The 23,352-nt window shown below is 47.2% G+C and overlaps 1 pseudogene; it reads right to left on the bottom strand.

Annotated features, from left to right (window-relative positions):
- Positions 1 to 542: 542 nt before the first annotated feature.
- LOC146205962 (putative E3 ubiquitin-protein ligase HECTD2) lies at positions 543 to 22,768 on the bottom strand (annotated as a pseudogene).
- Between the last annotated feature and the right edge of the window lie 584 nt (positions 22,769 to 23,352).

The following is a 23,352-nucleotide window of genomic DNA, read 5'->3' on the forward strand; positions in this document are numbered from 1 at the left end:
GCCATCTGCCAAAATAACGCGCGCCAAGGAACGCCACGCGACAGGAGAGATGGCGTACCATCCAAACGCACACTTGTCGGAGAAAGTGTAACAGATACTGCGCCTTTCCTTCAGAAGTCTCATCTTGTCTAGCGTTCCTGCCATCTGTAATCCCAAACTCGAACGCCCGCCAAGGAACGCCACGCGACAGCCGCCGCAAAAGCAAGACACACTTTGTCCAACCACAGTATGAGCCATTAAAGCCTTTCGCCTTAATAACAAAAACTAACTGTTTACTTGTGAGATGCTTATGTCTTCCGTAACGACTGCGTTAATTCTTCTCCATTTGCGTTGCCTCCGTTTTAAGGAGGGGAAAGAAATCACAATGCCACAGCCTACGAGATCAAGAGAAGATATATACTTTCCATGGGTTGTGCAATTCGCCTGGTAAGAAAAGCCGTACGACCCTACCACAGTAATCCCACATGATGAAATTCAGTTTCTTTGCGGACGAAGTTAGCATTAACAATATACAATAACACTTCTTCAAACGACGACTATGATTACATTTCTGTGTTACTGTTCTGAGCCGATATCTTGAAAGCCATTTCCCCAATTCCGCCGACGGGTACACAGTAGCAGCCCGTTGCAAATCGGAGGGACTGCTTCTGCGCGTCGGAGTAGAAAGACTTGAGTATGTCCCAAACGTCCCTGAGCAAAAGAAACACACCACCGATAGATGTTTGCTCAAGAAAACACTTGTAAACAGCCATTGAATTAGGCTTTAGGGCTCCTTCAGTTTTTAAAGGCGATGATAACTACTACCTTTTTCAAACTTTTCGTTTACCGAATTGTTCTCCCTATGAGTAGTCTGCCCAATACTGGGATTTACAAAAAGAAAAAAAAATACGCACTAGAAGTATTCGTTTCCACCAAAGATATGTAGCTGTTTATGGACAACTGAAACCTCGCAGAGCCTTAGCACTGAAGGTTTTAGAACATTTTGAAGCAGTGATTAATCAAAATTAAAGCATGTCTCCTTTTGCGAGATCATAAATATACTAAAGCGCTTCGTTTGAACACTGCTTGATAGGAAAATGTTTTTAGAAAGAACAACACTATTGCTAGTTTCCTGCACATTGTCTAATATAACGTGGCACATAATGCTTCGACCAGCTTCAAATCCCGACAAAAAAAAAAGAGGACCGATTATTTAGTTCAAATAATTTTTAACCAGTGCACACATAGTTATTTAATGCACAATACATTATGGATGACAATAAAAAGGTATACACTTCATGAAAATAACAAGTCATACATGACGATGTACCGTGCTAAGCTAGTATATGACCACATGACTAACTACTCACTTTGTCAATTACGCGCCATAATTAAAGTTAATTATAAAATTGTGATGAAAATTTAACTTAATGCTACAGAATCAAGTCATATATTGTCGGATAGCTTATATCGAGTATAATTAAAAACAGCAATTGCGGGTCTTCACTACTTACTGATAATTAGTTCATTGTGATTAATTATCTAACTTTACGTCACCACGTCAAGCCATATCGCTGAAAAGGTTTCGATGAGTAGCATCCAAAATCAAACGCTTAACACCCCAAAAGCCATGTAAAACCGAGCTAAAGTTCGTCTAACTTCGTTTCAAGCATGGTTAAGCCGCTGCCACTTTTGATTCATTTATTTCCACTGTATTTCCCACAAAATATTGTTTCTCCTTTTTCATTCTCGTCAATTATTTATCTTGTTCTTCAAAAGCAAAAGAAATGCGCTCCAGCTGACAGCAGCATGGCGGGCCGGAGCACAGGGAAGGCTTTTTTCCATCATAGCAGGAATGTGATGAAGGAGCCGTGCTTTTATTGCTTATCGATGACTAGCCACTGATGGAAAACCTGTATAGATTACAATTAGGCAGGTTTAACCTTCCACCAAGAAGCGCAACGAGTTTCACGTCAGCTGTGGAGGTAGCTCATTTCGTCGCGCTGAGTGGTCATATCTTTGTGGAAGGCTGCACGAACGCGCTCCAATTGCGACGTCCGAGCTCTCCTTCTCTGACCTTGTAGGTCACTGCTCAGGCGACGAGCCGTCGCACTATTTTGAGATGTCCTCTATGCAACTTGTAATGCTGAGTCTCTCTATGGAACAAACGAGAGCATGTGGATATTCGCTGTTAAGGCGTATTGCAGTTGAGGCTTGGCGAAGGACCCTGCGGATAATGGAGGCTTCCACCACATCAATCCGCGCCTGAACTGTGGGCCCCGCTTTTGAACGTATTGGCTGCACTTGTCTGCGATCTTGTCACAGCTTGCTAGACGTACTGAGTAGGTGCTCTAGTATAAGGCGGAGGCCAAACAAAATGGTCGACACAGTAAGCACTATCGTAGCATTAACAGGGCTTGCTCGTCTTGCGCGTTTGGCAGATAGCAAGCACAAGAGACAAAGAGCAGCTGTAAATGGTCGTTTATTAATCGCTCCAAGTTAAAATCGCGCGCAGATGAAAAGAAGATTATAGGTGATCAAGGGCTGTTAGGTTTTTCAGGGGATCAAGGCTTTTAGATCTCTTTTCGTAATGTTCTTGCCCACGAACTCAGAGGAAGTTGTTACCTGATAATTGGTTCGTCTTATTCAAAGCTGTCGTACACGGTGACTTTTCGTAGTTCGTCCAGATCCAGTTTCGGACAGCCGCAGACGAGAATTTCCACTTCTTCAGAGCGAAGCATCTGCCGTTCAACGCAACGCAACCACGAATCATGAGCTCTGAGATAATATATTTTTCTCATTCGTTGTGTTACTTACAATGAGCGCATTCGAAGCGCAAACGCTGTGGAATCCCAGATAAAAGGCTTTAAATGGCTTAGCGATGGCCTTGTTGAGGACCAAGTCCACGTACAGGTCTACGTATTCTGTGCAAATGAGGCAAGTCGTAGTGCCGCTTATACACCAATAATTTTCCTGCGCTCGAAGGTGCGTTTGTGTACCAGTTCATTCAAATGTACGTTAGCTGATTCCCTTTTCTCTCTTCAAATCTATAAGCAGTTTATCATAAAACAAGTTATGACATGGTTGTTTACGTCTAGTGGTAGTTTTTGATACGTATATCACTTAATGCAGACAGCTGGGCCTGTTGGTAGTTTTGAGCACAATGAGACGAGGTACTAGCGTGGCGACAGAAAGACCAGAACGAGCAGACCGAGGACGGTCAAACATTCGTCTGCCAATCCTCAATCCTGACATCATTGCGCTCTTACCATGTCTCAGTGCTGTGCTTAAGGCTTAACGTTTAGCGCCTCACGTGGCCTCCATTAAGCAGTAATTCTATTGCATTGCCGTTCATTGCAAGCAGGGCCTCCACTGGGAAAGAAATGTGCCGCTGGTCGCATAGCTGCCAAAAGACCGCCGAAAAAAAGTGAGAAAGCCAATAATTGCGACAAAAGTCACAGTTCACTTAAAAAATATTTAGTGATAAAAGTGATCGAAAGCAGTTGAAAAGTATAAAAGGAGAGGCGCCTCCATGTGCGTGTCACTCGTCTTTTGCCACAGGTGGAGATCAAATTCGAGGTAAAGGTATCAGCTTCTGATACCACCGAATTCCTAACAGTGATTAGCTGCCCTTATAGATTCTATATCTCTCTCTCTTTCAATAATTTTGGGGACGATGGATTGCTCACCTGCTCTTTTTTCGCTTGTAACTGGAATGTCCTTACCGCCGTACTTGATGGTGTGAGTGTTTACTTCTATAAACTCTTCGACGGATATTTTTGACAAGTAAAAAAGGAACAGTCGCGCCTGCAAAAGCGCACGCAAAAGATGCAAGAGCGAGAACTAATTATGCAAATGCTAGTTTTCTAGAGCTTTCACTACCTGAAAGTTCATACAGAAGTCCTCTTCAACGTTGCCTTCGTATGCCAGCAGCTCGTTCAAACCCACAGCGACGTCCTGGAAGCAGAAAGTGAAAGAGATGAAGGCTTACACAGAAATAGTTTTCCTTTTTCTCGTAAGGTCATGTGACATATGAGTCGTGCGCAAATATAACCAAACACATATTACGGCAACAAAAACTGAGGCAATGTTGACAACACCTCTGCTTAAGCGCAAACCATGATTGACCGGGGAATTTTTAGTTACAACCAGCGGATATTTTTCACAAAATGGACAGTCTATCATCCAGCATAAGTGAATCACGCCATGATGAGAGGAATGGCTCCTTGCGCCTGTGTTACACGACTGTTACGGGCTTTTTCGTTCATGTCGGCCGTGAGCGGCCACCAGAGTTAAAAGAGTGCAGTACAAAATAGCGCATCGAAAAAAAAAGGTGCCCTCAACTTCATCCTCCAGCTAGGCTATCTCATTGCGGAACACATGCGTGTTGTTCAAAGTTCTGATGTCATCCATATACGCAAGGAAAGCACTGAGAAGAATGGCCCTAAAGAAGCCTTTGTGCACTCTTTTAATTATACCGCACCCACGTGGCAGCAGAGATGACGTAGCGCATACCGCATTTACCCCTCATATGTTATCGGCGTCTGAGCTCAAGCATTTGTTTCTTACTTCTTTTACTATGCATTCGTGACCGTGTTCTAGGCGAGGTTCTCCTGGTGGATGCAAGCATCGAAGATGTCATAACATACGCATAGACATACTCGCAGACATTTTGTGCAAGTGACGAGCCAACCAGACACACAAAATGCAACCACAAACAAAGAAAAAGAAGGCGGCCATTGCAAGCACATGCTAGCGCACAAAAGAACACGCACGAGAAAGGAGGCTACGAGAGCATTCTCTAAAGAAACTGAGAACGCGCCATAAAGAAAGGTGCCCTATGCATTCAAAAGTTATGTAAAAAAAAACAAAAAAAAAAAAACGTTTCTTAGAAGCTTATTTCTGGTCATACCAAAAGGATATAAAGCATTCATTCACTGATAAAATTTCTCTCTCCTATGACGCCTTTTAAAAAAAAAATGTTTGCTTAAGAGTTGACCGTGTTTGTATTACTGTGTCCCTCCCGTTCACATCGAACATTCATTACACCTATGTTTATTAATGTGTAAGCATTAAGGAGATATTTTTAAGGAGTTTGTCTCCAGAACTTTGTCGGCAGGATTATGTCGAAGTGAGAACAGATAGGAAAAGCGAATGGTTGTAGTCGATAGACGATCGAAAAATGTCGTCAGAGAAGAAATTTGGTGCATTCGGAGTCATTGGTAAATTATTTATAGTCAATTCAGTCAAATATACATTGAAATCTTGAAACGGGTTGATTTTGATGTCCAAAGTGATCGCGTGGTACCTCACTTCCGGCAACGTGACCTATGAGGACATCAGAATAGTGAAGTAGTTATGTCGACATCGGATATGGCGTCAGTGCGCGATGTCATAAACCCGGAAATGGACGTGTTTGGACATGAAAGAGCTGAATATAATGAGAGAAAAGGGTCAGAGAGTGTTTAAATCGTGTTAACTAATCAAACGAAGTACAATTAAAGCAAACGTAAGAGAAAAAGGAGTCCAAAACTACGTAACGAGTATATGAGATACAAAAGACGCGGTTGCTACAGTAGCTGCCGCCGTGTCGTCATGGCGCAGCCTAGCAACGCGGGACCTGCTTACGCATTCCTTCAAAGCAGGTGGCCGCATTCATCTCAAACGCTTTTCAGTTTGAACCAGCGAGCTGTATGAGTAGTGTGCCCATCTCGCAATCCGATGGTCCTGTTTTTCCCATTCCATCCAATTGAATTTTCCCCTTTTCAGCTAATTTACTTTCCTCAGGTTACGGAAACATATTCGTGAGAAATTTGGCGTCAATTCGTAGACTCTTGACTAGTTCCTGAATTTATATCGTCCATTTGAAATAGTTATTTCTTCCCTGTGTAGACGGAAGGACGAACGGAAGGACAGAAGAAGGTAGAAATGTACCTGTCGAATGTATTCCTGCTTTAGAAAAAGAGGCCATTGTTTGATGCCGATGAAACCTACACTCTTCCTGTAGCCACTGCGAAGAAGGCCCGGCAAGCTCCTAGGCTGATCTGTTTTGTCCTCTTTAGTGCAGCTAACGTTTGATCTTTTATTTGCGTTCTTTTTTTCTTTTTTGCTTCACTGACCAGAAATTTTCGAGACTTGAAACATTGTTCAGGCATATGGCACACTCTCTCCGAAGGCACAGATAAACTATACAACACCTCGATTTAATGGCATGACGCATGACTTTATGACTAGTTGCTTATAACTATGCGCGCCTTTTGGTCCAAAGTCTTCAAGCCACTTTGCTTGCTTTTTTACGGTAAAGTTTAGTTCGGTTCATGAGCTTTAATGATGACCCACAGCACCCCTGGCTACGACTGATTGGTTTAGTTTGTTTATGAGATTTAAAGTCGCAATTCCACTCAAAGACGCCGTAGTGGAAATCTCCTGAAATGTCGACCGCGTGGGGTGCACTGACATCGCACTGTACACGAGTACCTTTCTTTTCGCTTCCATCGAAAAGCGGCCACCGCGATCGGGATTCGATCCCGCATACTTGCTTACAGCAGTAGAGCGCCTTAACCACTGCGCCACCATGACGGGGTGCGGCTCTGGCTATGAGGGACGCCGTATCAGTGGAGAGCTTCAGGTAAATTCGACCAGCTGGAGTTCTTTAACGTGAACTGATATCGTACAGTACACAACTGTCCTACATTTCGCCCAGAAAACCTTTGGATGTCGGTACCTGCCTCACGTGCAGACTCCCAGAGGGATAGCAGCTTGAGTCGCGCCCGTGCGTCGTTGCTCGATGTAGTCCAAGAATTGAATGTGGTGAACTGGCTTGGAAGCTATTTTCTTTTGATAACCAGGGCAGTCCTACAACACGTGTTTTCTGCAAGAGTGGAAGCGTGGGCGAGTTGGTGATGGTTCGATTGGTGCATAGCGCTAAAAAGACAAGGACACAGCGAGACGTATTTCCAAACCATATCCCGTAGGCGCACTGGAGGAGAAGACGCTCTCAGCTAGTTAAACGGCGATTGTTGCTGAAAGGTCTCTCTGAACGCAACCTAAAGGTAACATACTCACTGTAAACGGCGATTATTGCTGAAAGATGTCCCTGAACGCAACCTAAAGGTACCATACACTCACTAAAGGCAGGAAATAATTACGGGGAAGAAAACTGCTTAGTGTAACCGTTGCCATATCGATTGTTACTGAAAGGTATCTGTGAACGCAACCAAAAGGTAACATACACTCACTGAAGGCAGGAAATAATTAACGTGAAGGCAATCGCAAAAAAATATTAAAAAGAAATGCAACACGGGAGACAGATGTTCAAGTGGAATCACTGCAGAGATGGGTTGGTGTTAATGCATTGCGCCACAAAACAACGGGAACAGTGGACTTTAAATGCGTTCTTATTCGTTTAGACAATATTTCTACTATTTGTCGCCAGGTGGCGCTGCTCAGAGGAATCACGCGCCAGAACGTCGTCTGCTCGAGTGCTCCTACAGGATATGGTTTGCTAATTCGCGTCCCCTGCCCCCCTCTCCACTGAATAGGACTTCGAGTCAACTCCATTTAATTAACATTACTCTCTCACATTCTGCCTTTATAGAAAAGCGGCTGGCGCGGACATGGTTAAACAAGGCCTTTCCCGTTCAGTAGTCAGACGACCTAACCACTCAGAAATCGGGACGGGTATAGACGGCACTTAAGAAACTTCTTCAGAGCGAAAAGGTATCAGCGGGATGAGTTCAAGTGTTTTTCTCAGTTAAGTTTCGAAGCCGCTCTCCACGCTGTCACCCGCCGTGCTCGTCCAGAGGGCGACGGTCTGTTCCTCTCACCCGCCGTGCTCGGTTGCGCTGACCGGCGGTCTGTTGAGTTGTACCTGCTGGGCACCTTGGAGTACTACCCGGAGTCGAACCAGGTTTACACCAACTTTATTTTAACTGGTCTCTCCTCTTTGAAATTACCCCTGACAGCTCGTTAAATAGACTCCCTAAACAAAGCCCCTATCATTGCGCCAATAGGGACGCAGTAAACTCTCTGGGCGGGGCCAATAGGCTCCAGCACAGTTCCTCCTCACTCCCGTCATCCTGTACGCACAACATCACGCGTGCACATTCCAGAGTTCAAATCCGCCGCCGTGGTCACGTACGTCCTTGCCGGACAGCCCGAGTCCCGTGGGAATGAGCTTCCTGGCCTCCGCGGCTCCTTTACACAAGAGCCCAGCGCTCGCACACACACAAACACACCTCCACACACCGTGGATGATCTGTGGTTCGGAATAGTGCTGCTCGCCTTGCCGACGCGGGACATCCGGAGTCGTCTTGCGGGCGGGGTTGCGTCGGCGACTTGAAATCCGCGCCAGCCAGGCGATCCGCGATCCAGGGTCACGGGAAATGAACGAAAAGTCACGCACCGCGCTCCGGCTCTCAAGTGCACGCCCCGCAGCTGCGCTCTTGACGAGCAGGCGCCAGACCAGAAGCCGACGGCGTGGTATGTCGCGTTGATGAGCACAACATTCTCCCTCTCTTGAGATGCGTAACTTCGCGTTGATGCCAGAGCCAAAATGCACGGGTCAAAAAGCAACCCTTTGGCCTTCGCGTGAGAGAAAAAATGATTGGGGCTGCCTGTTTGAAGTAGCCCCATTTGTTGTATGCTGTTTTTGAGAGACCATACTGTTACCCGAGAAAAATAGACTTTGCTTGGAACTTCATCTAGAACGACATCGACTGAGCTTGTAGCCGATTTAGACTAAAACGTATGGCTAATGGGAAAACTGACTGGCCATAGGGGTTTCTTGGCAGGAAATATTGGAGTGGGTTGCCATTACCTTCCCCAGTGAACGACTGAACTGAACTGAATGGGAAATCTGCAACCCTCAAGTAAAGGGCCAGAGTAGGGGTTTTCTCTCGACACGGCAAGCAGTTCACCGTTTAGCAGCTAGCGAATTATCTCCACAAAACGAACGCTGCTTCTGGAAACGATGCACAGAAACGCAAAAAGCCTAGTATTTATACTACTTCAGGTTAACACGGGTTAATACTATATCACGAGTCAAGAAAAATGCGATAGACAATAAAATGAATTATCGTCTTAGCCTGGCGCAAAACAAAAAGCCCCTCATTACAAAACCACTCTCAAAACTTTTATCACGAAACACGAGAAACAACAAGTGCAAAATTTGTGAAATTGGTATTATGCGCTCCACCTTCTACACAATCGAACGCTGTTCTAAGAGTTTTTGGATACAATACAAATTACCAATAACATGCCGGCGGGGTACTTTTAAACATTCAAAAGCTTCCTGTCTTATAGGTTGCCAGGAAGAGTTCCTTAGTTCACGCACATAGCCGTGCAGAAGGTGTCGCTTGTCACATTCGAGACCAATGTCAGTAGCTATCAACGACATCGAAAAAATATGGCGCTCGATATAGTTTTCAGAGGTAAAAGCGGTTGATAAATATTGGCTTTACTGCTGGCAGGCATCCTGCCGGCACCCTTACTGTGCTGTCTCAGTGGCAGTCAGCAACTGTGGCAACTATGACTGTCGGATGAAGACTGTAGCACGTCTAAAGTTTCTATTCTCTTCCAATGACGTAATCGAGACCATGTTGATATAAGCACACACGGTACGTCCGATATTGATTATGCACAAATTAGTCAAAATCGTATCACCAAGTTCCTCATCGTATTCCTTCAAGCAGACATTTCTTGACATTGTCGAAATGGAGCAAAGTTATCAAAGATAGTCATTCAGTGGAGCATTCAATGGCTGGTCGCCAAGCTGTTCTTGGTCTCCTTTGAGACTGCCGCGGCCAGATGGCGGGAGCGCACGCGGTGCATCAACAGTATCACCCTTGTTCGAGAAGGCTGGAAGCTCGCCGCCATGTACTCCCTCTTCATTCATGCCAACGCGGCTAGGTGGCATAAGCGCACGCGGTGCATCAACAACACGGCCTGCCTTGGAGACGACTGGAAGCTCGTCGCCATGTACTCCCTCTCCATTCATGCCACCGCGGCTAGGTGGCATAAGCGCACGCGGTGCATCAACAACACGGCCTGTGTTGGAGACGACTGGAAGCTCGCCGCCATGCACACCCTCTTCATTCACGCCACCGCGGCTAGGTGGCATACGCGCACGCGGTGCATCAACAACATGGCCTGTCTTGCAGACGACTGGAAGCTCACTGCCATGTACTCCCTCTTCAGTCATGCCACCGCGGCTAGGTGGCATACGCGCACGCGGTGCATCAACAACACGGCCTGTCTTGGAGACGACTGGAAGCTCGCCGCCATGTACTCCCTCTTTATTAATGCTACCGCGGCTAGGTGGCATGAGCGCACGCGGTGCATCAACAACAAGGCCTGTCTTGGAGACGACTTGAAGCTCGCCGCCATTCACTCCCTCTTCATTCATGCCACCGCGGCTAGGTGGCATACGCGCACACGGTGCATCAACAACACGGCCTGTCTTGCAGACGACTGGAAGCTCACCGCCATGTACTCCCTCTTCATTAATGCCACCGCGGCTAGGTGGCATAAGCGCACGCGGTGCATCAACAACACGGCCTGTCTTGGAGACGACTGGAAGCTCGCCGCCATGTACTACCTCTTTATTAATGCTACCGCGGCTAGGTGGCATAAGCGCACGCGGTGCATCAACAACACCGCCTGTGTTGGAGACGACTGGAAGCTCGCCGCCATGCACACCCTCTTCATTCATGCCACCGCGGCTAGGTGGCATAAGCGCACGCGGTGCATCAACAACAAGGCCTGTCTTGGAGACGACTTGAAGCTCGCCGCCATGCACTCCCTCTTCATTCATGCCACCGCGGCTAGGTGGCATACGCGCACGCGGTGCATCAACAACACGGCCTGTCTTGCAGACGACTGGAAGCTCACCGCCATGTACTCCCTCTTCATTAATGCCACCGCGGCTAGGTGGCATAAGCGCACGCGGTGCATCAACAACACGGCCTGTCTTGCAGACGACTGGAAGCTCGCCGCCATGTACTCCCTCTTCATTCATGCCAACGCGGCTAGGTGGCATAAGCGCACGCGGTGCATCAACAACACGGCCTGTCTTGGAGACGGCTGGAAGCTCGCCATCATATACCAGTTCATTGACGCCACCGCGGTCAGATGGCAGAAGCACACGCGGTGCATCAATAGGGCGACCTTTGCTGAAGAAGGCTGGAAGCTCGCCGTCATGCACTCCCTCTTCATTGACGCCACCGCGGTCAGATGGCAGGAGAGCACGCGGTGCAACAACAAGGCGACCCTTGCTGAAGAAGGCTAGAAGCTCCGCGCCATGCACTCCCTCTTCATGGACGCCACCGCGGCCAGGTGGCAGAAGCGCATGCGGTGCATAAACAGGGCGACCCTTGCTGTATATGACTGGAAGCTCCACTCCAAGAACTCTCTCTTCGTGGACGAAACCGCGGACAGATGAAAGAAGCGCACGCGGTGCATCAACAGGGCGACCATTGCTGTACATGACTGGAAGCTCCACGCCATGAACTCCCTCTTCGTGGACACCACCGCGGACAGATGAAAGAAGCGCACGCGGTGCATCAACAGGGCGACCATTGCTGTACATGACTGGAAGCTCCACGCCATGAACTCCATCTTCGTGGACACTACCGTGGCCAGATGAAAGAAGCGCACGCGGTGCATCAACAGGGCGACCCTTGCTGAAGAAGGCCAGAAGCTCCTCGCCATGTACTCCCTCTTCATTGAAGCCGTCACCGCGGCCAGGTGGCAGCAGCGTACGCGGTGCATGAAGATGGCGACCCTTGTCGAAGGCTGGAAAGTCGGCCTTATCTACGTCCTCTTGATTGACGACACCACGGGCACATGGTAGAAGCGCTCGCGGTGCATCGACAGGGCGACCGTTGCTGGAGAAGGCCGGAAGCTCACCGCCTCGTACTCCCTCTTCATTGACGCCACCGAGGCCAGATGGCGGTTGGCATATGTTGGGTGCTGCAAGGTCGCAATCATTAGCAATATCAGGATTGAGTGCCTGGGTCTGGACAGACTCCCGAACGCGCTTCAGCTCACCCAAAAGAAGTGAAACTCCTGCTTCCGTTGTTTTGAGGAAGAGTGCCTCGATGTAGGCGGCCAGCTCAAGGAAGTGGTTCCAAGGCGAACGTGCTTTCATCTCAGAATTGTGCGACCAGTGCTGCGCCACCCAAATACGGAAGAGAACAGCAGCTTCCTATAGAGAAGAGACGCTCCCTTTGCAGCGGCTGGACTTCGAACTCGTTCGCTGCATTTGGTTCCAGATGGAAGAACTGTTCCGCTATACCTGCAGTCGAAGTCCTTTCCGGTGATCACCTGCGTTCAGTTTCCGTGGAAGGAGGTAGAGAAGCGTGACTTCACTGACCTGGAACGAGAATTGAGTGTCGAGTGAGGACTTCGTTCGGTGTCGGATGGCTGAAGATAAGACGGAAGCCTTGCATGAGCCCTAAACAATATTTACCGGGCGCTCCTTCTTGGATACGTGGCAGACGCCGAGCTCAGTTCGTGAGCGAACGTGTCGCGCGGTATCACGAGAGTGCGAGCTTTCCTTATTTTTTTCTTCGTCGCCTTGCTATCGGCGGGGCGTGGCTTTTTTTTTTTTCTCCTTTCTGCGCCGGAAACCATTTTATGTCCTGGTTTATAAAGAAAGTGCTATTGTACTGGGTACATGGTAGAAGAACAAATGGTAGCGTAACTCCCATAGAAGCCTGCGTGTCGACTCTGAGCGAGGCTTTAGTTTCGCAGCGCCCCCTGCGAACTGTGAGGCACAACAAACACGTGACGTTGCTTGTGACGTCACAGTGCCGTACTTTTGGCGGGGAATTTGATTGTCTTTTTACTTATGAACGAAAAACAAGGCCAACAACGACGGAGACAGAACGATGCTCGGATAAGGCAGAAAAATGGACACCGTAACTGTTCAGTCAACTTTACTTGACATGGATTTCTACTGTCAAGTTTTACGTTAACTGAAATGTTACGGCATCTTTAACCACCTTATCATAGCATCGTTCTGCCTCCGTCGTCGTTAGCCTAGTCTTTCGCCGCGCGTCATGTAAACGCATTTTGGGGCTTATTTCTTCGGGCACGTTTGGTAGCGTAGGTCCAAATGGTAGCGTAACTCCCATAGAAGCCTGCGTGTCGACTCTGAGCGAGGCTTTAGTTTCGCAGCGCCCCCTGCGAACTGTGAGGCACAACAAACACGTGACGTTGCTTGTGACGTCACAGTGCCGTACTTTTGGCGGGGAATTTGATTGTCTTTTTACTTATGAACGAAAAACAAGGCCAACAACGACGGAGACAGAACGATGCTCGGATAAGGCAGAAAAATGGACACCGTAACTGTTCAGTCAACTTTACTTGACATGGATTTCTACTGTCAAGTTTTACGTTAACTGAAATGTTACGGCATCTTTAACCACCTTATCATAGCATCGTTCTGCCTCCGTCGTCGTTAGCCTAGTCTTTCGCCGCGCGTCATGTAAACGCATTTTGGGGCTTATTTCTTCGGGCACGTTTGCGAACAAGGGCCTTCAAGTGAATTCGGCAAGCACATGGATAGAACCACATGGCTTGAGGCATTTCACTAAGGGAATAAATGAGTGAAGCTGTGCTGCATAGAAAGCCAGGCTTTATTAATTCACGATTACTTACATAGACGCTTCACGACAATGAAAAATAAGTGTAGGAGAGCGTCCACCGCTCATTCGTCACGGTCTTCATGAAATCCTCGTGATAACAAAATGACCTGAGCGTAGGTCACCAAACGAGACGAGGTCAGATTATAAAAGGGTAAAAGATCTTGCTAACAATGTACATATCAGCGTCAAAGAACAACAAAAACAAACGAACGGAATAACTAACGCTAGCGCTATAACGCCAACCTGTAAGAGCTTAGGTAAGCAATTCAAATTGGGATTGCTAGTATTTAGAAGTTATTGCGTCTGAGAAGTGAAAATATCTACGATATAGCTTCGCTCCAATAAATCTCGCCCTGTTCATAATTCCCATATTTTACTCGCGCTTCATTTGCCACTGAAAGGAGTCAATGTGAGGTTACAAATTTACAACTTAAGCATTTAACATGTTCATGAGAAAGATCCCATTGACAATAGGAACATCACTGTAATAACAGCTCAAGCACGTTCAGCGAACGTTGGTGCGGTAATACGACGCAGTAAGCAAAACACGCAGCAAAGGGAGCGGAACGGAAGGCTTTGAGCAAGGCGACACGCGTCTTGGGGGCAATAAAATCTCACCTTCACCGCTCAATTAAAACATGCAGCGATACGCCGCTCATGCAGACGTGTATCCGTAAAACAAGCCACCACTTTTGCGACGTGCCTGGGAGGCCGAACCGAGCCGCCGAGCTGTGACGCAGCATTGTCCCATCGTCCGGAAATGCGCACATGCAGCGGCAATGTTTCTCATCGAGCACACACAGTCTTCGCCTTGCTGTAAAGCTCTACCACAACCAGCAGAATGAAATACAGACTGTTTGGTACAGATAACCCACTCTGTACGCAGCACGCAACGATGAACGTTGAACCGGGGCCGATTACGCACCCATCCGCGGATGAAAAAAGCTTTGGTCTGAGCCATTTCTGAGTTTTTGGCAACTACGCAGCGGATAATAAGTGGCCGAGAGAGGCCGTTAGATACAAGTTAAAATATTATTAAAAATGTGACACGTTTTTTCTTACGCAAGAAATAAAAACTGCATTCATTCCTGAGCGCGAATATTATGTTTGCTTTCTAGTTCTTTGGAATTCTGGCAGATCTTATTTTCTGTGTGCTAGTAATTTGCCTCACAGTTCGCAGGAGCCCTCATCATCGAGTTGATGCCGCTGGCAGTAGGCAGCTGCACGCGTTTTCTTCCAAGTTGCGCGACCAGTTGTACATTGACCTTGCTGGGTATGCTTAAAACTTCATATAGAACGAACCATTGACACCGCAGCTGATAGCTCAGTCGCTAGGGTGACTGCTGATCCCGAAGGCGTGGGTTTGATCCTATAACCGAAGCGGCTGCGATTCAAGGGGGGCAAATCGCAAGACGCCGTACGCTGCGAGATGCCAGTGCTTGTCAAACAACCCCCAGGTGGTCAAAATTATCCGAGTCCTCAATTACGGTGCCTTTTTTTTTTTTTTATAGCCAATGTCACTTCAGTATTTTAACTCAAAATGCTATACAAGCCAACGGACCACTTGATAATTAGTGCCTGATTTCTTAGCGACTAGCGAGCGCGTTTGCTGCTCTCGCTGCCGCAGAGTTGCACAGTACTTTACCAGCGCAAGTCAGTCCAGTAAAGTGTTGATTTCAGCGCTACAACGGGTGTCTGTTCTTCAGTGCCCACGGCATTGCCACCAACGCGTGACAGTATGAAGCATTCCTTCAGCCATATGCCCTTCTATATATATCGCCCTAGATTTCACTTTGCGCATCGGGAGCAAACCATGCCACTTTATCCTCACGTTGTGCATAAATAGTCAGATGTTCTGCAGACTGCTCGATGTAAATCGCAAGCGGGAAAACCTTGATGAGGTAATTACATTCATGGCTCTGTCTATGTGGTATAAAACCACTACCTTTGACATTCATCTGCACTGTGAACGACGGGTCCGCATAGACAGACTCCGAAACACTCTACCTTTATTCTACCTTTGGCATCTTTCCGTTAAATGCCATCGCTATTATACCCAAATATATGCTATTCACAATTGGGTTTTTGCCGGTCATGTCTCTGCCATCCTTTACTGCAAGACCTAGAGCAGTGTTCGACGGGAGACTAAAACTTCGATTTTGTCGTTTCCGTTTGTTAACTTTCGTTTGCTCGAATGAACAATTCAGAAAGGCTGCCGTGAGCTCTACGCATATATATTCAGTACAAGCGCAGACTTATAACGGAAAGAACAGACTTAGAACCTATAACGGAAATTGGGTGTGGGAGACACGATAGAAGGGGAGAACGCTGGCAGATAATTTTGTCGCGTATGGACCAAGTTGCAGGCGCAACTTCAAGCCCCAAAATGGCACACTGCCTACTCCTTGCCCCTCTTTTTTAATTAAAAAAGAACTTGAGCTTAAAAAAAAAGCGACGCAATGAGACTGGTCGCACCAGCCTTACCGGCATCACTTCTGCAGGTCATCTATAGTTAACTTGCAGATCCCGACGTACAAATTCTCAATGTTGTGCGGGACGACGGGAGGGTTGAGCAGTTTCTTGTAGCACGCCGTGGAAAAGTGGAAGTCCAGAATGATTGAGTTATAGACGGCGAGCCCCATTAGGTGCGAAATGTAAGGAATACAAGTTCGCTCTACGTAGTCCGCTACAGTTCGCGAGAGCTTATTGCTAGTGATGAGGTAGGCCTGTACCAGGCAGCACACAAGTAACCAAGGTTCATAGTGCTTAAAGGATATTGACAAGGCAGGCAAGAAAGACGAGACGAGCTTTACAATCGAGATGAACAATCAAGCGATACTCGGTACCGACCATGTTTCTCAAGAACGCATCCCACTTTGCGCACAGTAAAGGATATAACGCCTATGAGCTTGTACTCTAGTAGATTCCCGAGCTGCGTAGTGCTGAAAGTGGAGCACCTTGCTTTGTTGTTGCATACAAACACGGCTGCAAATATCAGTGAAACGACGTGTGGTAAGTGAGCAGCATGAATTAATTGCGTAAATTTCGTGCTAACGCACCGCCAGATATATCACTCACCGTAGTCAGGGCTGAATATCTGCCTGATAAGCAGCAGAAACCACTCCTTTGTGACAATTCCCATATCCAGCCCTGGATCGCCCACAAAAGTAATTGAGTTTTTTATTCAACTCCCTCTGTTTCCGGGCAATCTGAGGCAGCGATAGTGTTGTACCTAGTTATTCTCTGGCATCATAAAATTCTTTGTGAACGGTGTTCAGTCGAAAGCACAAAAAGAAGGTAACAAAGTGGCTTGCTCACCGCGTTGAGGGAGTCCGACACGAGATGAGACCGTCGAAAGTTCAGGTTGAGAAAGAACAAATCAATATCCAGCGCCTGGTGGTTAAGTCCGCGGTTCAGCCGGCTCCTCGGCGGAGGATATATTTCAATTCAGAACTTGAAATATTGCAAAAATAACAATAAAAAACATGGGGGTAAAGCATGGCTTGAACCTTGTGATAGAGCGAAAGCTGTGAGTGTTGCAGCGATATCCTCTGTAACACAGAATTTTCAATCCGCGGCATTTTTTTTTTTTTCATAGTTGTGTGAACAGGAAGGCGAATTATACAGGGTCTTGAATATTTGGGAGCTGGGATTTAAAAAATTCCTATGCAAAATCTACTGCCCCATTCGAGCTGAAATAACGTTCACAAAGTAGCAAAATAGTCTACGTTATCTGATAAGTGATTCAACATTGGCACTTGCCTAGATTTCCCGAAATCGAGAAAAAACTGCTCTCACTTAGCAGATAACGTAGACTATATTTTGCTACTTTGTGAACGTTATTTCAGCTCGAATGGGGTAGTAGATTTTGCATAGGAATATTTTAAATCCCAGCCCCCAAATATTCAAAACCCTGTACTTTTAGATGAGCACCATGGAATGGTGGACACTTACAGAAAAACAGGTCAAGGTCATGTTTTCATATTTTTTCTCTTGTAAAGTGCACATTGGTGTATAAGGAAGGAAAGGTGCAGTATCTGCCAGACTTGGAGGAAGGTGGAAGTTGTAGCGGAAAGTGTGAAAGAGTTCCCATAGTGAAGGGCTACTGAGTAATTTCGGCTACCAGGGGGCTATAATGTGCGCGGCCATCGCACCAACAGAGGGCTGTCTCTCCATTTCATCTAGGTTTTAGAGAAAGAAAGGCGGAGTATACTTTTATGTGGACACCACGGAATCGTGGACACCCACATTTATTAGGTCAAGGTTACCTGAAGGGGCAAATTTAGTGCCACTCTACGACCGCCTTTACCTAGCGTAGTGAACCTTTCGCTTCAAAACTTCCATGCTTTCTGTCCTCTTCTAAAGTGAAGTGAAGGTGATAGTTTTACCTCCTGCCCCCCTGTTCAGCCTCCTCTCCCTCCTTCGATTCCAAGGACCACCGGCCTATTGTCCTCCCTGACCAGATGTGATTCAAGAAATATGCGGAAAACGTCCACTGTGGCCTTTCTCCACGTCGCAACATGATAGAGAAGAGAAGCGTACCTATCAGGAAGCGTGCCTATCAGGAAGCGTGCCTATAATCGTGTAGAATCTCGTTCATTTTAGCGTGCGGGAACAGTTAGCGAGAGGAACGTAAAAAGAACGCCGCGTGCCTAGACTAAAGCAGGCTTAGCCGGGTTTTACCATGATTTAGTACAGCTGTCTCTGCGAACGAGTACACGATGTTCTAGATCTATTAGTATGCATTCCCTTGCGTTTAATATCATCTGTTCCGAAACTGGCTGTAAGATGGATTTCTTGGCTACGATGCTCAGTATAAAAGGGTACCGGCAGTACAACAACCTGCAGGAAAGTATAAACCTGTTAGGCGGAATTGTAACACCATGCGAAAATTTGAGCCCACAACACACGGATCATGGTCACTGTTTAATCGTTCTCCACGGTGGAATGAGTGATTCATTTTTAGTTCTCCTCTCTGACAGAGCATCATTTGGGCCTTTATGTAACAAGTGCTGAATGTTTTCAGGCGCAAAATCTGAAAGCAACAGGTGGCCCTTAATGGCTGTCTTTTTTTTTTGTTCTTTTTTTTTTTTTTTTGTCTATGTCACCCTACTTATAACGTCTTTGTTTTCCAAGGACCTCAAAAACTACCTGCAGTATATAATGATATCAAGAAAAAAGTTTTATATGTGTAAAAATGCCGAAAATAATTTACTTGGTGTGCTTGCCGGGAGACATGCCACCGTTAGTACTCAGACATCAGGTCGATATGGTCTAAGGCACTGTTGTAGAATTCGGTGTAGTTCAAAATGTTAGGATTCTTCTTCTTTGCAGCATCTGAAACATTGAAAGCAGCCAATAGATTATGCCACGATGACCAAATGGAAATATCAGTGCGATGGTGTCTGTTCCTTAGGATTTATCTTACGACTTGCGCGTTCCTGTTGCACCGCTCCCTACGCTGCCACATTGCTCGAAAGACATTAAGAAGTCTCGGTGATATCCGAAGCATGACTGCGAAAACTCTATAAAAGTGCCTGTTTTCTCTTTTCGGCGTGAGTGTAATCCAATTGCTACGAGCGCAGCAGTTTGAGTGCAAGATTAGCATAAAGAAAACTGTGCTTCCTGAGATGGTCACGGCTGCATGCATTTTCCCTGTGTTATTGTCCACCCCGGCATGAATGCGACTAGCCTCGTCCCTACTGAAATATTCTTCATATATTAGTTCAAAAGCAAAAACATCGGAAGGTCAGAGCGTCGAAGACTCGTCTAAATCTTGTGCCGTCGCTCTGATTGGCTACGCTGCTATGCGAGGTCACAACCAAGTGGCATCGCGCGGGTAATTCAAACTGAACCTGTTACAGCGGCACCAGCGCGGGAGTTTTCTCGACAGACATTTCAAGTTCGCCAGCCAACAGAGAGAGAGCGATGGAGCCTATGGCTGACCAATGACTGACCATGACCTGCTGTAGTGCTTTCAAGCCAGAGAACATCGCATTGGATCAGGTTTATGTGCGGTTCAACATATCTGTCATTTGACACAGCGGCTCCTGGATGGCGCCACATGTACAGCTGAAACTGCAGTACACCAAGCCCATAGCCACAGAAAGTTAATGCAAACCCACTTTCCCACAATATTAGAACTTGAGACGAGATTCTTTGCACTTTTATCAAGAGTTGTCGCCTCTAGAAAGTTGACTCTTCCTGAAAAATCATCTTTATAAACTTAAATATACATACTAAACAAAACGCACAATGTAGTACCCATATCTTAGTTCGTATCTTCATCACTGTTTTTATTACGTCCAGCCAACAAAGGTTTCAAAGTTGCTGGAGGACATCAGGTTTCGCCGGTTACTGTTCTGCATGTCATGTACCATCCATTTCGGCCGACTAGCTCAGTAGGTCGAGATTGAGACCGCTACCACACACCATATGCACCTTTCTGAGTGCGCGTCCTTCCCTTCTGTTGTATTCGTTATCTCTTGCGGGAACTATTTAGCTTTCTTGACTTGGCGGGCATAAGTAATCGGACTCAATGTCAATAACGTTTATTATAAACGTTGATTTTGCAGGCACTGCCTGTAGATTATTTAAGCGAATTTCAGCGGTGTACTTCGTTTTTTTCTCCAAAAAAAAAAAAAACAGCTAGTGACCTCAGCCGAAGTTGTCTTCGCAAGGAACAATCAATCATTGCATCGCGTAGAACAATAAAGAAAAACTTATAGCACAAGGCAGCACATTTTATGACCAGCGTATTTATCGTAGTACCCAGAGCTCCTTTATTTGGCGTGAAAAAAAAAAAGGGGGGGGGGGGGGGGTAAAAGACACAATAATGCCTGATGCATGTTTGCAATGCTTGATACTTGTTTTAAAAACTGCTTTCTTTCTAGACGAGTAATTGACCCTTATATTGTTCGGTAGGAATTTGAAATGCAGCCGTCCTCATTGGTTTGGTGACAGCAGACGCTGCGAAGAGAATTTCAATTTCAAATTCGCCTGAACGTTTGCGGACAGCATGACGCAATCGATAAACGAGGAACATGGCGGAAACTCTGCAAGCAGAGGGCGATGCGGGCTTTACTATAGTTTTTGCAAACCCGCTTCGCATTATATAAATTGAGGTATACTTAAGCTCCGCCTTTAAGAGTATGACGCGATAAAGGTAATGGCTCCAGTTTACCAAGTTTCCTTAAGTGTCCTTGTTCACGCACACGGGCTTCGCTACTACTCCGATCCGTAACTTCTTAATTTCTTCCTCTAATATCTGAAACATGCGGTCTGTCGTAGGATGATTAGGGAAAGTCCATCCGATATGGATATGAGCCCCATTGACTAAGCAGTACGAACGAGGTGCCTACGTAACCTAGGGGCAGCGCGTGTTCAGATCTCACCGATTTTGAAGCTCCTGTCAGATCAGTCGCGCCGTTGGTCACGTGACCTTAGACAACCCTACGCCCAATCAGTGGCCATGTCATGCCAGCCACCAACAACCACCTTCCTGATTTTTCGGTAAAAACTACAACGGAAGCGCAGACGCCAGGTATTGAGAAATGGACCTTTAATACTGTCGCGTTAAAAAGTGCGGTGCAGGCCAGTTCTTATCGAAATACTACGTAGCCGCAAGCGAACACATCGGTGTTTTATTACGATAGCAATACTGCGCCAGGTTTCGAGCCGTCGCGTAGGCCCGCGGAGGACATTCTTGACCTTGAACAGCCGAGGAGGAGGACACGCAGAAAAAAAAGAAGGCTGGTAGCTTACGCTCTCGCGTCATACTCTTAAAGGATGAGCTTGAGTGTCCGCAATAGTGTAGCACCTTACACTGATAGGGCGTAATAGGAGAATAATGTAGCAGGCAAATGAAGCTTATGCCGTTGCTATCGCAATTCAACTAGGATTAACCAGAGTTAGAACACAACTAATTTTTGTTTTCGGTGAAAAGATAAGTGACGTAATATTGAATCGCAGTTCACAGCAAAGGGTTTGTACCCACTCAAGATAGGCCATGCCAGGTTCTCAGTGTTTTATTCAACCCGATAAGGCAGTACACCGACAGGTGTTTGATAGCAAGTATTATATTTGTAAGAAAATGCCGGCTCAGGCTGGACTATATCATCCACAGTTTCAACCTAATCCCGGAAAGTTGGCTTCGAGTTGGTTCTCCCACTGGGCACAGTGGGAAGGGAGCAGTCCAGCGGCCGCCATCAGGGTGGGCTCCGTGTTTACAATTGGCCGCACATTCCGCCAAATTAAAGAACACGTGACCACTCCTCGCATTGACCGTCCTGAGCGAAGCGGTCACCTTGCAACCACAACGCAGGCGCTCGCTGTCGGCACGAACGAACTCAAATTCATTCCCGTATTGCGAGTTTGCGCCGTTGTCGAAGTGTCGCTATATCACGCGACCTCGAGTAATCTGATTGGTCGATCAGCGGGATCAGCCGCCGGATCGGTGGCTGGACACAGGAGTCGAATCATCTTCAAGAAGTGGCTTTCGCGATGATGGTGCGACCAGCCATCATGGACTGGCTGCGGTCAACTGTGGTGGTGTGCCTCCCGCCGACTGCGATGTCGGCTCAGTCCAGCTGTCCATGCCGACCGGCGGGCTCCTCAGCTGGCACCGAGTTAGGCACGGTGCGACCAGCCACCATGGGCTGGAAGCGAGCAACGATCACGTGCCTGCCGCCGACTGCGACGCCGTAAACGTCCAGATGTCCATGCCCACCGGCGGGCACCTCAGCTGGCACCGAGGCAGGGATGGTGCGACTATCCACAATGAGCTGGATGGAGTCAACGATCACGTGCCTCGCGCCGACTGCGACGCCGTGAACATCTAACTGTATATGCCGCCAGGAGGGCCCCTCATCTGGCTCCGGGGCAGGGACGGTGCGACCAGCCACCATGGGCTGGACGCGGGCAACGATCGTGTGCCTCCAGCCGACTGAGACAGCGCCTATGTCCAGCTGTCCATGCTGACCGGCGGGCTCCTTAGCTGGCACAGATGCAGGATTAGACGCCGCAGAGACATCGGGATGGGAACAGTGGGCCTTGCCTTTAGAAGTTGGAGCCGACAGGGACAAGGTCGAGAACCAGGTGGGCGAGGTAGAAATACGCGCCACGATGGCGCTGCAGGCCATACGCAGTAAAAAATTAGAGGGTTTCTAAGATGTCCCTGAAGAGGAGAATGGCGAAAGCCTACCCTTCCTATCTTATAATTTGACTCCCATCGTTAGCCTCTTGTCGGCATTGGTTGTAGTGCTCCATATAATTATATTGCCGCGGAACCTTCAAATCTGTATTTGTTGTTTTTTAACAGCCGCCGGCACGCGGCCTTATCACTCGGATTCTGGATCACGTATCAGTTCCCTATTCTTTGTTTGCTAATGCTCGATGTCGCGAGTCACACCTTTATCAGTTTCATTGTAGCGCAAGATGCACCGAGATCTGTCTCGAAGGTTCCGGCCACTCGTGTGTCTTTCTGCAATGTTCCAGCCTGTGCTGATAGCTGTTTGTGACGTTATCTAGGTTTTTCTGAGTAGCCTTTAAATTGAGCGTTGACGAGTGCGACGGGCATTCTTTGTTCGACGATCGACGAGCACATTTGTTGCTATCGCCGCCGCCGTGTGGCTTAGTTCTTTTGCGGGCGCAAGTCAGCCCAATAAAGAGTGAATTTCAGTACCATCAAGCCCGAGTCTTCCTTTGGTGTCAACGGCCTTGTGAC

The sequence above is a fragment of the Amblyomma maculatum genome, chromosome 1, assembly GCF_055883805.1.
Source record: "Amblyomma maculatum isolate TAMU_Amacu chromosome 1, ASM5588380v1, whole genome shotgun sequence".
NCBI lineage: Eukaryota > Metazoa > Arthropoda > Arachnida > Ixodida > Ixodidae > Amblyomma > Amblyomma maculatum.